Source organism: Lepidochelys kempii, chromosome 1, assembly GCF_965140285.1.
Source record: "Lepidochelys kempii isolate rLepKem1 chromosome 1, rLepKem1.hap1, whole genome shotgun sequence".
NCBI classification, from domain to species: domain Eukaryota; kingdom Metazoa; phylum Chordata; order Testudines; family Cheloniidae; genus Lepidochelys; species Lepidochelys kempii.
In genome coordinates, this window is record NC_136380.1 from 206575851 (window position 1) to 206589879 (window position 14029).

At 45.6% G+C, this 14029-nt stretch overlaps 1 long non-coding RNA gene across 3 annotated transcripts in view; it reads right to left on the bottom strand.

The window, feature by feature from the left end:
* LOC140897276 (uncharacterized) overlaps nucleotides 1-14029 on the bottom strand; it is a 63428-nt gene that overhangs the window by 24527 nt on the left and 24872 nt on the right. For 2 of the 3 annotated variants that reach the window (XR_012154695.2, XR_012154696.2), the window contains exons 2-4: nucleotides 8115-8146; nucleotides 7245-7302; nucleotides 6601-6728 (exon numbers count right to left, since the gene is read on the bottom strand). This is a non-coding gene — a long non-coding RNA (uncharacterized LOC140897276). The remainder of the gene's footprint in view (nucleotides 1-6600; nucleotides 6729-7244; nucleotides 7303-8114; nucleotides 8147-14029) is intronic. The other variant, XR_012154697.2, reaches the window with a different exon arrangement.

Below are 14029 nucleotides of genomic sequence, written 5' to 3' on the forward strand. Positions count from 1 at the left end.
TGCAACTGCACTGCTGTAGAACTTCAGTGTAGACACTACCTATGCTGAAGGGAGGGGTTTTCCCATCACCATAGTTAATCCACATCCCTGAGAGGCGGGAGATGGAAGAATTCTTCCGTCGACCTAGCATTGTCTACACCGGGGTTAGATTGGTATAACAACATCTCTCAGAGGGGTAGATTTTTCACATCCCTCAGAGATGTAGCTATGCCAATGTAAGTTTTCAGTGTAGACCAGCACCAAGTTAAAGGGGTTTTTAAATGTTAGAGAGGATCATTTGTCTACTCATCTCACATACGGCTTGTCTACACTGGGAATTTACATTGGCATAGCTATATCACGTGGGGTGAAAAATCCACATCTTAAATGACATAGTTAAGCTGGCCTAACCCGCAAGTAGACAGTGCTAGGTTGATGGAAGAATTCTTCCATTGACTCGCTACCGCTTTCAGGGGAAGTGAATTATCTAAGGCAGGGGTCTCAAACTCAATTTACCTTAGGGCCAGTGCCAGTCCTCAAAGCCTCCCAGTGGGCCAATAATGTCACTCATGCTGCCCATAACCTTCCCCCTAAAACTCGGTCCTCTCACCTGCCTAAGGCTCTGGGAGGGAGTTTGGGTGGGGGAAAAGGTCTGGGGTAGGGGATTGGGGTGCAGGCTCTGGGGCGGAGTTTGGGTGCAGAAGGGGTGAGAGGTTGGGCTCTGGGAGGGAGTTTGGGTTGGTGAGGGAGTCTGGGGTGCAGGCTGTGGGATGGAGTTTAGGTGTTTGGTGCAGGCTCTGGGCTGGGGCAGGCGGTGGGGGTACAGGAGGAGGGGGAGGGGGTGCAGGCTCTGGGAGGGAGTTTGGGGTGGGGAGGGGGTGCAGGCTCTGGGAGGGAGTTTGGGGGCTGGGTGTGTGTGTGGGGAGGAGGTGCAGGCTCTGGGAGGGAGTTTGGGGGTGGGAGAGGGTGTGTGGGAAGGGGGTGGGGTGCAGGCTCTGGGAGGGGGTTGGGAGTGCGGTGCTTACCTGGGTCTCTAAGGCAGGGCGGGGGAGGCCGGGGGCCTCTGCGTGCTGCTGCCCGCAGGCACTGCCCCCGTAGCTTCCCATTGGCCTCAGGGGCAACGCACGCAGGTACAGCCCCGCCCCGCCCTGGGGCTGCAGGGAAGGGTCGGCAGACACATGGAGTGAGCAGGCAGAAGCCACTCACTCCGCGGCACTGCCAGTGGTGAGTGGGGCCACGGGCCATTTTAAATAGCCTGTGGAGGGAGGGAAGAGACCTGGCCCCAAAACGCTGGAGCCCTGCGGGCCACATTGGGAAGGTTCATGGGCCGCACATGGCCTGCAGGCCAGGAGTTCAAAACACCTGATCTAAGGTGATAGGAGAACCCCTCCCATCAGTGTAAATACTGTCTACACTGAAGCACTACACAGGGGCACCATTTCAGATTTTTTGGTGGGGGGGGGGGGAGACTTTGACCATGATTCCAGGGACTACGTAGGCACCTGAAAACTCTAGTATTTTTGCAGATAACTTAGAAATCAGTTACAGGAGCACTATATCTAATTCCTATATAAAGAAAAAATATATATATACAAACAGGTTTCAGAGTAACAGCCGTGTTAGTCTGTATTCGCAAAAAGAAAAGGAGTACTTGTGGCACCTTAGAGACTAACCAATTTATTTGAGCATAAGCTTTCGTGAGCTATAGCTCACTTCATCGGAGGCATACTGTGGAAACTGCAGAAGACATTATATACACAGAGATCATGAAACAATACCTCCTCCCACCCCACTCTCCTGCTGGTAATAGCTTATCTAAAGTGATCAATCTCCTTACAATGTGTATGATGGCCCAACTTGATTATCATACACATTGTAAGGAGAGTGATCACTTTAGATAAGCTATTACCAGCAGGACAGTGGGGTGGGAAGAGGTATTGTTTCATGGTCTCTGTGTATATAATGTCTTCTGCAGTTTCCACAGTATGCATCCGATGAAGTGAGCTGTAGCTCACGAAAGCTTATGCTCAAATAAATTGGTTAGTCTCTAAGGTGCCACAAGTACTCCTTTTCTTTTTGTATATACAAACACCAACTAAAGCCATATTTTAAGTTTATATGTAAATTTAGAACAATCAGGAGATAATACTGCAAAATATTCCCAATCCCAAACCTTGACATATCAGTTTTGGAGCCTTAACACAGATATTGAAACACAAGTTTGATACTTTGTACACTATCTTTAGTAGCAATAAATAAAATCTGCTTACTTTCTCTAACAGGCACGCTCTGTTACTGCTATTATCTACTCTATTTTAGTCAATTGTTTTTCACACCACCAAAAACATATTTATTTAATTTTAACATATGCGATTAAGGTTTTTTCTCTTTTATTAAGAATGGGAATTAATTTTTCTAATTATTTTGACATTTGTGTTTACCGATCACAAGCATGCATGGGACTTGCTAACATTTGACTCCATCATTACTATTAGACTTGGAACCACATTTATTTTTGTACGAATTTTAAGTTATTTTACAGATATAATTAAAAATACAATTTGCAAATAAGTGACCTTCATCTGCACAGTGTCTAAAGTTATGTGTTTAGCTAACTTTTTTAAACTGGCACTGCTAAGGTGAGTACAATCTAAATTTACATTCTAGAAGGATATTATTATTTGATTGTACCACTTTAAATAATAAATGACAAAGCACAATATGGTAATAAAAGTAATAATGATAATTACTCCAGCCAGGACAGGTTAGGCATTTTAGAACTCACTACTCAAAGAATTAAATTTAAGCATAAGAGAGAAATAAAATTATGAAATGCATAGACTAGTCAAAAAACTAAAATAACAGCACTTTGAAAGAATAAAATTACAGAGGATATATGTGCATTGCGCATTTCAACAGGAAGCACCAAGAAGTAGTTTAGTTAGTTGAGTGAGTGTGTAAGGGAGACTCTGTGTGTGCGTTGGGGGGGAAGTGTGAGGGAGACTGTGGGGTGGGGGGGGAAATGTGTGTGGGAGACTGCAGGTATGTGCCTGAGCTATCTCTTTAAGCCATGCACTCAGGAGCCTGAATGCTTGTTTGGTGCAGCTGCAGCTCCCACTCCTGACCCAGAGGCAGCCGCACAGACAGGCTCCCCATCCTCCCACCCCAGCTCAGCAGAGACCAGGTACACTGATGGGGGAAGAAGGACACCCCAGCACAGCAGATCAGGAGTTAGGCTTCTGGTCCTGAGCAGCATGGCCAGTGGTGGCCCCATGGCTAGGGGAGCAGAGCAGCTCGGCTGCAGATGGCAGTGGGGAGAGGAGGGGCAGCATATTCCCTCCTGCTGCTAACTTCACACAAATGTGTTACGAAACTTGAGGGGGGGCAGGTGCCCCCCCACCTTCCCTAAATGGCTTCCCTGTACAGTACAGCACTGCAGCTGTGCTGGTGTAGTGTGTCAAGTGTAGACAAGCCCATACATAAAATGGTGAGGACTAGTCAGATGGTAGAAAAGTAGATGGACTTCTCACTTGGAACAGTCATCTGCAAATGTGGACACTCTAAAATTGCCAGTATCAGTGTTATCGTTTTTGTCCCAGAGTAATAGGGACATGCACTTCATTAATAACATCACACTCTTTTTGCCTTCCTATGGCTGTAGGTCACATGCTCTGGACTTACTTCAGCTCACTGGTTCCTGCTCCATCACTGTGTGTCATGAGGCAGAGCATATGAAGCAGTGTGGTCCGTACCTTCTCTCTCATGCAGATAAAGGGGCAGAAGGGGAGGATACAGCAGCCAAGGCCTGCTGCTTTCAGGTGTGAGGAAATCTGCCAAATGCTTCTTTTTGCGGCAGGGCCACTGAGGCTGTGGAGTCGCCATGGCTTTCTGGAGGCTGATGGTCTGTGGAAACCATGAAGCCATTTCCTACAACCCTTAGGCCATCTGTGCACCTTCTGAACCCTGGCTGTATCTCAGACAGCACTGCCAGAAAGGTGTAAAAGCTGCAGAGACACAAATTGCTGAGGCCTGGAGCAGCAGTAACATCAGCTCCATATACTTTGGCTCTTTTCCTCAGTGGCCAAGTCGAACACCCCAATGTGACACATAGCAACTCCACTGTGTAAATATCATGACGAGCTTCATTAATGCTTGGGGACACTAGTCTGCACTGGCATTCTGTAGCACCTGACAGCAAGATGGGGCTTCAACCATGCCAACTCCCATGCTTCCATACAGTAAAACAACTATATGCACCCAGTCGTGAATGACTTGTAATTAAAATAAATGACAACAACAAGAAAGAACAAGTTCCTGTGAAAGAGCACAGTGTGTGTGTCTCCACTGTACCAGGCTGCAGTAACAGGGAGAACAAAATAGCTGGTATCTTGACATAGAGGAGGAGTTCTTAGAAGTATACAGGTACAATATACAGAAAACAAAAGACATCACAGTTCCAGCTTATCTAATAAACCCCTTGAGCTCACCACTCTAGCAGTGAACCTCTTCACAGGGATGCTTTTTGCACATGCCTTATTAATCCTTCACTCTGGCTGCTAAAAGCTTCTTACTATGCAGTCTAAAAGGCTTGTTGTAAAGCCCTGGAAAATAGGTTCTATAATGCAAGGCTTGGTTGCTAACAGACATGCTCACAAATCTAAGAGCTGCAATATCTCTGTTCAGACTTAGGACGTGCACTAAATTAGCTACCATTTGCATTATACAAAATCTGATGTTCTGGATGAAAGGCAACATCTCTGGGAAAAACAAAGAAACCTGCTCAGGACTGTAGCAAGGCAACAGAACATTTACTGATACCTGGAGCTGTTGGGGAGTCCACCAAATCAAGGTACTGTTTTAATTTCAATAGCAGTGAAATGCTATTTAAGGGTCCCATGCTCCATACTGTGGTGATGAGCATAATAGATAGATGTTTCCCTACATGGGAATGAACCACACAGAGGACTGGAGTCTATACAAGGTTTAACTTATAGAATTTCTCATTCTTCCATCAGAGGGCAGGGTTTGCTCCCCTGCAGAAGTGGCACGGGGTTAATACTGAGAATACCCCTACATTTGAGTGGATCTTGGAGCTTCTGCCAGAGGCAAACACTTCCACATGGGTCTCTTTCCCCTGCACTACCACTTACCTTCCCATGTTCCTTGAAGGCATAGTCCCATTGGCAGCACCCAAAAGCCCCTCATTAGGGGGAAGGGGTCACGGACATGGAGGGGGATGCCACAGAAGTTAATATAGAGTCTCTCTTGTGACGCTTTGCCCTGACGCATCCCACCTGCAGAGCTGGAACACCACAGAGACCACACAGTGGGACTTCTATGGGATTAGAATGAAGGAGCTGCATGCCTTAGAGGCGACTCTCCCTGCCCCAACCCAGATCCATTGGCTTAGTGTCCCCTATGCACACACAAGTGGGGAAGAACATTTGGCTCTATGACACAATGGCAACATCCCGGCAAAAAAAGTTGTCTTGAGATGGCTATTTTCACAGTCCTGTTCAGGGAGCGTTTTCAGAGTGGATTGCAGGAGCTACACAACCAAATCCACTATTTGTTCATGTGAACTCTGCTGTGTAAATCTTGGCAAATCACCACCACCACAGACACTAGCCCAGGAGTGCACAAACTTTTTGGCCCGAGGGCCATATCTGGGGATGGAAATTGTACGACAGGCCATGAATGCTCACAAAATTGGGAGTTGGGGTGCAGGCTCAGGGGTGGGGCCAGAAATGAGGACTTCAGCATGCGGGAGGGGGTCCGGGCTGGGGCAGGGGTGCGGATGCGGGGGGTGAGGGCTCCAGATGGTGGTGCGGGGCCTGGGGTGCAGGAGGGTGGGACTGAGGGTTAGGAGGGTGGGAGGGGGATCAGGGCCGGAGTGCTGGAAGGGGTCAGGGATGCAGGCTCCAGGCGGCGCTTACCTCAAGCAGCACCCTGAAGCAGCAGCATGTCCCCTCTCTGGCTCCTACATGGAGGCGTGGCCAGGGAGCTCTGCACGCTGCCCTGTCTGTAGATGCCGCCCCTGCAGCTCCCATTGGTCGTGGCTGCTGGCCAATGGGAGCTGCGGAGGCGGCACTTGGAGCGGGGGCAGCGTGCAGAGCCCCCTTGCTGCCCTACGTGTAGGAGATGGAGGGGGGACACTCTGGTGCTTCCAGGAGCCCCATGGTGCCACAGCATGCACAGAGTGGGACAAGCCCCCGACCCCGCTCCCCGGCAGGAGCTCAAGGGCTGGATTAAAACACCTGAAGGGCCAGATGTGCTCCTGGGGCATAGTTTGCCCACCCCTGCACTAGCCTGACTCACAGTGTTCAAAGCATGGGGGAATTAAGTGGGGTCTCTCTTTGCATGGCTTGAAGTCTTGAAAGCTGATATCATTTGGGAAACTGAAAGGAAGTCTCTTTAGGAACAGCTCTGCCAGTGCATCACAGATCTTGTTTCCAATTTGCTCTTTCTCACCGTGCAGGGTGTTTGCATGGCAACAAGATCCTTGCTTCAGGATTACTGCTGTTTATTAGCAGTATAGGGGAGGCTGCACACTTGGCAGATATATTAAAAACAAGTTCCCTGCCCAGAGAAGTTCACAGTCTAAATGCATTTTCTACTCACCCTTCCATTTTGCACTTTGCTTCCTTAACCTGCAGACCTTGGAGGATCTCCGTAGGGTTCAGGGTTCATGAACCTGGAAGCAGCTGTGAAGGAGACGCAGCCAGGCTCCTCTTTATTTCTCCTCTTCTCTGAAATTCACGGAAGAAGTGGGTGCAAGTTAATATAATCTGGAGCTGCACTAACTTGTGCTGCTTTGCCCTTTGCACTGTGGAATTCCCGCCCCTCCTTTGTGGGTGGAAGTAGGGCTCAGGGTCCTCTGTCTGAAAGCATAGTTCCTGGACTTAGGAATATGGAGGTCCTTGCTGGTTTGCCCACCCAGCCCCCTCTAGTTTCAGAGCCTGAACCCCAGAGAGTTCATGTAGGGGAGCTGGTACACATAAGGCAGAATGGGATTCTGAATAAAGTTCCTCTCTCTGAGCTACTGCTGCTTATTTTCCACCTGACGTCACAATCCTTTGTGACATCATCAGTTTCCCCTCCCCGACACTGTCTGTCCTCCCCCACCCACCATTATTAAATACTATACATAGCAAAAAGTGCCAGATTGATACCCCTAGATTCTGAAGTCCTGCGCCAACAGCATCAGGGAAAGCTTCCCCACCCAACAGCCCCTCCAATGTACCTCTCCCCTGCCTAGCACAAACCTCCTCAAGGGGAATTCAGTCTCCGTAGCCCATTCGGTCGTCGGCCTTCCTGCTGAACCTGCCAGAAAGAGAGCAACTGTATTTTTTTTTATGTAAAAATAACAAAAAGACACCCATCCAAGGTTCTAGCTACCCTAATGTACATTTACAATACAATTTAATTACAGGCAGCATTAAAATATCCAATGCTGTACTTTGGTTTACTATTTGGGACATGCACACCTGTCACACTAAGCACTGGACTGAGGGCCACCTACTCCGTTCACACAAATGCCACCCAACAGCCAATGGATGGCTGGAGCTTTAATTTACAACTACAGCTGGTCACATTTTATGTGCAAAATATATCTTCTAAACAACATAGGCCTTTTGTCCCTTGTTCATGGACTCTGCCAAATTCCTCATGTGTGAACTTTTCAGGCTGTGAGGTGTTCAATATTCCGAGACCAGGCGTACGTCACGAAAAGTGCATGGTGTTGTTTCTGCTCCCTGATTAAATCACTGGAACTTTTTTGAGCAAAAAGAATAATAAATAACCAATATGGAATAGTGACTAATGAAGACTCTTTCTATTAATGAATGATAAATTAAGAATCCTTCTATACTGACTACTGATAAATACTCTTGATCAACAACTATTTAGGTGAATATATGAGTATTTGTGTGAAGATTAGCTATTTCCCATTCCCCTGGACAAAAAGCCATAATTAAAAGACACAAACGTGATCAAACTAAACAGATATTTAGAATGCTGAAGAACGCTTGAAAACACATTATTTTTTTGCAGTATCCTATGTGCTATAGTTATGACTGATCTGAATTGGATTCACACAGGTGATATAAGAGGTAAAAAGCTGCATAGTACTTTACCAATTCCCTGAGCCAGCCATCAGGGCTTGTTTCTGTGGAAAAGATTATAAGACAATCAGCCGAGATTTACAGCTATAGGTTGCAACTCAGAACTTCCAAACAAAAAATATTGTGATTCCCAGCAAATGCTCATAGTGCTAAAAAAACACCAGAGGAAATAAAGAAACAGAAAGGGTCTGCTTATATAAGCAGAAATGTCTTGAAATAGAAGGTTTTTGAAAGTTTACCAAAGGCACTGGCAAGTCTTTAATGGGCATCTTAAACATCTGCTTTTTCTCTCTTTTTCTGACAAATTGGATCTGCATACACATCAACTTTCCGCAAACGTATGGAGCTATCAGGCAACCACCAGTGGAAATTCAAAAAGATAATGGGAATTATTAAAAGTGAAATAAAGTTCAAAACAAACAAGGGGTCTTCTGCCAGGAATTTGGTAGAATTCTCCCTGCAGGGCAGGTGAAATCTGAAGGCTCTGAAGCTGAGGTTGGTTACACTGGTCAGCATCCTCTCTCTCTGTTCAGCTGTGCATGTTGCAGCTTACAATGGAGATTCCCTTTTGGAAAATCCCTTCCAGAATTTAAGAAGGAACAATAATCTTGCTGCAGAATGTTTGAACACACTGACAGACTCCTGTAGCAGGGGCGTCGATTCTCTATTGCATTCCATAGGATATTTTGAACATTCTTTGAAAGGACCCCATTCTCCAATTCTCCAATCCAGTTCCATTAGAACTCTACTGACTTCATTCCTGTTAAATTTCTCAGAACCTTGCCCTAAATGATGTTCCAAACCCAAGAAAATGAGGACTGCAGCATCATTCTACACTCCACTGCGGGATAGAGCATGCAAAAATGAGTTAGGTAAGTAGACTGGACTGAACAGTTCAAGGATCTGAACGTGGAGGAGGCCTGGAATTACTTTAAATCTAAATTGCAGAAATTATCTGAAGCCTGCATCCCAAGCAAGGGAGGGGGGGAAATTTCATATGGAAAAATTCATGCAGACCAAGCTGGATAAGCAAGCATCTCAAATAGGTGATTCAGAGAAAGCAGAAAGCCTGCAAGGCATGGAAGAGGGCATGGATCAGGAAGGAAAGCCTCCTCTTGGAGGTCAGAAAGTGTAGGGATAAAGTGAGAACTGCCAAAAGGCAAGCAGAGTTGGACCTTGCAAAGGAAATTAAAATCAACAGTAAAAGGTTCTACAGCCATATAAATAAAAAGTAAATAAGGAGCGTGGAAATGGGACTGTTAAGCACTGAGGATGGGTGAAAATTAAAGATAATGTAGGCATGGCCCAACACCTAAACAAATACTTTGCCTCAGTTTTTAATGAGGCTAATGAAGAGCTTAGAGGTAGTAGCAGGGTGGCTAATGGTAATGAGGATATAGTGGAAGAAATGACCACATCCAAGGAGGAAGTCAAACTCAAACAGCTTAATGGGACTAAATTGGGGGGAAGGCCCAGATAAACTTCATCCAAGAATATTAAAGGAACTGGCACATGAAATTCTAAGACCAATAGAAAGGATTTGTAAAGAATCTGTAAACTCGGAGGTCATATCCTATGACTGGAGAATTGGTAATATAGTTCCTATTTTTAAGAAAGGGGGGGAAGTGACTTAGGAAATTACAGGCCTGTTAGTTTGACCTAATTCTATGTAAGGTCTTGGAACAAATTTTGAAAGAGAAAGTAGTTAAGGACATAGAGGTAAATGGTAATTGGGATAAAATACAACACGGTTTTACAAAAGGTAGATTGTGCCAGACCAACCTGATCTCCTTCTTTGAGAAAATAACTGACTTTGTAGACAAAGGAAACACAATAGATGTAATCTATCTGGATTTCAGTAAGGCATTTGATAGTTCTGCATGGGAAATTGTTAGTTATATTGGAGAAGACAGGGATTAATATGAAAATTGCAAGGTGCATAAGGAACTGGTTAAAGGGGAGACTATAAAGGGACATACTGAAAGGTGAACTGTCAGGCTGGAGAGAGGTTACTAATGGAGTTCCCCAGGGATCAGTCTTGGGACCAATCTTATTTAACATTTTTATTAATGACTTTGGCACAAAACGCGGAAGTGTGCTAATGAAATTTGTGGATGACCGAAAGTTGGGAGGCATTGCCAATACAGAGGACTGGAATATCACAGAAGAAGATCTGGACAACCTTGAAAACTGGAGTAATACAAATGGGAAGAAATATAATAGTGGAAAGTGCAAGGTCATGCACTTAGGGACTAACAACAAGAATTTTTGCTATAAGCTGAACACTTATCAGTTGGAAGTGACAGCAGAGGAGAAAGACCTGGATGCATTGGTTGATCACAGGATCACTATGAGCCACCAATGTGTTGCATCCATGAAAAAAAAAAGGCTAATGCAGTCCTAGGATGTATCAGACAAGGTATTTCTAGTAGAGACAGGGAAGTGTTAATACCATTATACAAGGCACTGGTGAGACCTCATCTGGAATACTGTGTGTAATTCTAGTCTCCCATGTTTAAGAAAGATGAATTAAAGCTGGAACAGGTGCAGAGAAGGGCTACTAGGATGATCAGAGGAATGACAAACCTACCTTATGAGAGGAGACTCAAAGAGTTTGGCTTGTTTAGCCTAACCAAGCTAAGGCTGAGGGGAGATCTGATTGCTCTCTATAAATACACATCAGAGGGATAAATACCAGGAAGGGAGTGGAGTTATTTGAGTTAAGCGCCAATGTTGATATAAGAACACATGGATATAAACTGGCCATCAATAAGTTTAGGCTTGAAATGAGATGAAGGTTTCTGACCATCAGGGGAGTGAAGTTCTGGAAAAAGACTTCCAAAGGGAGCAGTGGGGGCAAAAAACCTGACTGGCTCCAAGACTGAGCTTGATAAGTTTATGGAGCAGACGGTATGATGAGACTGCCTGCAATGGCATGTGGCTGATCTGTGACTGCTAGCAGCAAATACCTCCAACAGCTAGCAATGGAACACTAAATGGGGAGGGCTCTGCAGCATTGGGCACAGCTCACCTGCAGGTTCAAACGAGCGTCAATGGTCAATTGTCTGTAATTTGAAGTCTTTAAATCATGATCTGAGGACTTCTGTAACTCAGCCAGAGGTTATGGGTCTGTTACAGGAGTGAGTGGGTGAGGTTCTGTGGCCTGTGATGTGCAGGGGGTCAAGCCATATGATCATGATGGTTCTTAAAGTCTGAGTCTATAACTTTTTTTCTTGAAAAGTTTTCAGTTTTAAAACACATTTATGCAAACTGAAACATGTTGAGGTTTTGTTTTCCCCATCTCTCTCTTTTGCCTCCTTTTCTATTCATCCCACTATTCTCAGGGACTAAATGGAAAAAGAGGAGGAAAAAGGCGGCCAGGGGTGGGGGGGAGACCCAAACCAAACTTTTTTTCTTGAAAAAACAGAACATTCCTAAAAAATGATTTTTCATTTTTTTAAAAAGGCATTTTTTGGTCAAAAACTATTTTGACCAGCTCTAATTATATATTGTTGTTATTACTATCATCACAGGGTGCCCTCAACTGGCTCCAATCGTGTCCATTTTCTTGTTTCTGATCTTCTTTTTAGAGGATGTTGCCTGGATTCAGAGAACTCTCTCTCGAGCCAAGATTGACGAGTCAGAGCAGAAGGATACAGCTGCGCTATCATCCCCCAGTGGCTGAGTTTTAACCAGTGTCCCAGCTGACATTCTAGCTGTGCAGCAAGTTGTCCACCTGGCTTCAAGCAACTTGGATCCATGTCTGTCTTTGCTGGTAACGTATGGGCCCTTTTTTATTAATCAGAGAACAAACTGCCAAAAGCCCTTAAACAAGTTATAGTCAGGCCTCTGCAGAGGAAACCAATACTGATCACTAATATCCTGGCCAAGTACTACCTACCCCCTAACTTTCCCTTTCCTCAAATGATAACGCAGCAGGTAGTGACAGGCCAACTCCAACAAGATCTGATAAGCTCAGGCGTCTTGGAACCCATGCAGCTGGGCTTCAGGCTGGACCATAGCACAGAAAAGACACTGATCATAGGGACTGACACTCCGCTCTGAGCAATGGGCAGAGGCCAGATGTCCTTGCTGACAACTGCTTGATCTTTCAGTGACCTTCAATCCTATTCATCATGAAATGTTGACAAGACTGTAAGACCAGCTAGGGATTCTCATCACTTTTTTTCAAAATTATCACAAGCAAATACTGCTGCACGAGGGGATCTCCCTCTGAGGGGGTCTCAGCTGTGGGCTCCTTCAGGCCTCAACCCTGTTCAGTATCGAAGTGAAGTTGCTGGGACACAGTGAGACCATATAAGCTGCAGTACGAGCTGTAAGCCAAAAATAATCTGTTCTATGGCTCTTTTACATTGAATCCAGACATAGCTGTTGGCAAGGCTCATCTAATGGTTGGCAGAGACTAAGGTCTGGATGAAAGCCAGGTGGCTGTAGCTCGAACTAGACAAGATCGAGGCAACACTGTCTGAAACAGGATGTGGTCTGACGAAATCTATAAGCCATCAACTGGGGATATCTGCCCTACCATTGTCAAAGTGGTCTTCAGTCCTGAGATCCTACTAGAGCCATCACTACTTCCAGATTCCCAAAAATACCTTTTCTATCTACAGCTGCCACACAACTATAAAAACCATGTCTGAAAACTGAGAAATAAGTCCACTCAGAACTTCATAGAACAGTGCACTATTTTCACAACGTATCTAATTAAACGAATGTGGGAACCTAAGATCAAAGGCTCAACCTTAAGTGAAGTGGGTCTGATCTCTGGGATGAGGACAAATGGTTATGGAGCTGATTCAGCACCCTTCTGCAGGAGATAGCTCTGCCTCTCTCTAGATGAGGGGAACTTCACTATGAGCTAGACTGCTGGGCTAGCTGACCGTGGAGAAGCACTGCATCCCTGACAGAGAGACTGTTGAGGAGACTAGGGAGCACCCAGCAGTGTGTGAACTTTTACTATTTGACTATAAGGATGTCATGGAGCTAGTCCCCCTCCATCCCCACCCAGAGGGACCTGAGGCTGTGACAGAATGCTGCAAAAGGTCCACAAGGGGGTGCTACTCCAGGTGAGCCATTACAGACAATTTGGACTATAATTGGACTATGTCCCAAATTGAAGAGATATAGGTAGGAAGTAGCCCAGGGCAGTGGACTTTGACTCTTTGCCAGGGGGACACTCCCAGTGTTGCTTCACACAGGGTCCTGGGCTGGGACCCAGTAAAGAGGGAGGGCTGGGTCTCCCTACCACACCCTCTTAAGGAATGAGGCCCAGATGTGAGTGGAGGAGAGAAGATTTCAGCCTAAGGTCAGAGAAGGCCTGGTCAGGGAAGCAAGGGACCAGGACATCAGGTGTGCTAGTTGCTATGCTGTCTGGCCCTCTGAGCACCCTATCACAAGCTCCTTTGGGGCTGGACAATGCAAAGGGTCTAATGGCCAAATGAGAATCTTGCCCGGAATCTGTTGGGACCTCCAAAAGTGCCAATATAAAACATTTCACCATTTCTGAGTTGAAATTTTTTGGAACATTTTGCTCAGCCAAAAATTGCAATATTTCAACTTTTCATCCTAAGTTGGAACAAAAACAAATGTTGAAATACCAGAATTTCCTGCGGGACAGAAATTCCAGTTTTCACTCAGCTTTAATCGCAGGTCTGCAAAGTGATGGAGGCATGTATGGCTGTGTTCTCTAGCCTTATTAGTCCATTCGATGCAATCTCAGCCTTGGGAATAACCAGAAAATAAAGTCCTATAGGATCCCTGAGGAAATGCAGGAGATGGTACTAAAGGTTCAGGAAATGTTGAAACTAGGAGGGAGGGATGTAGCATTCATGCAAGGTTCATGCACTTGGCAACATTCAGGGCACACCCGGAGTGTTGTGTAGGAGCAGTGCACACACGGCTTCTCT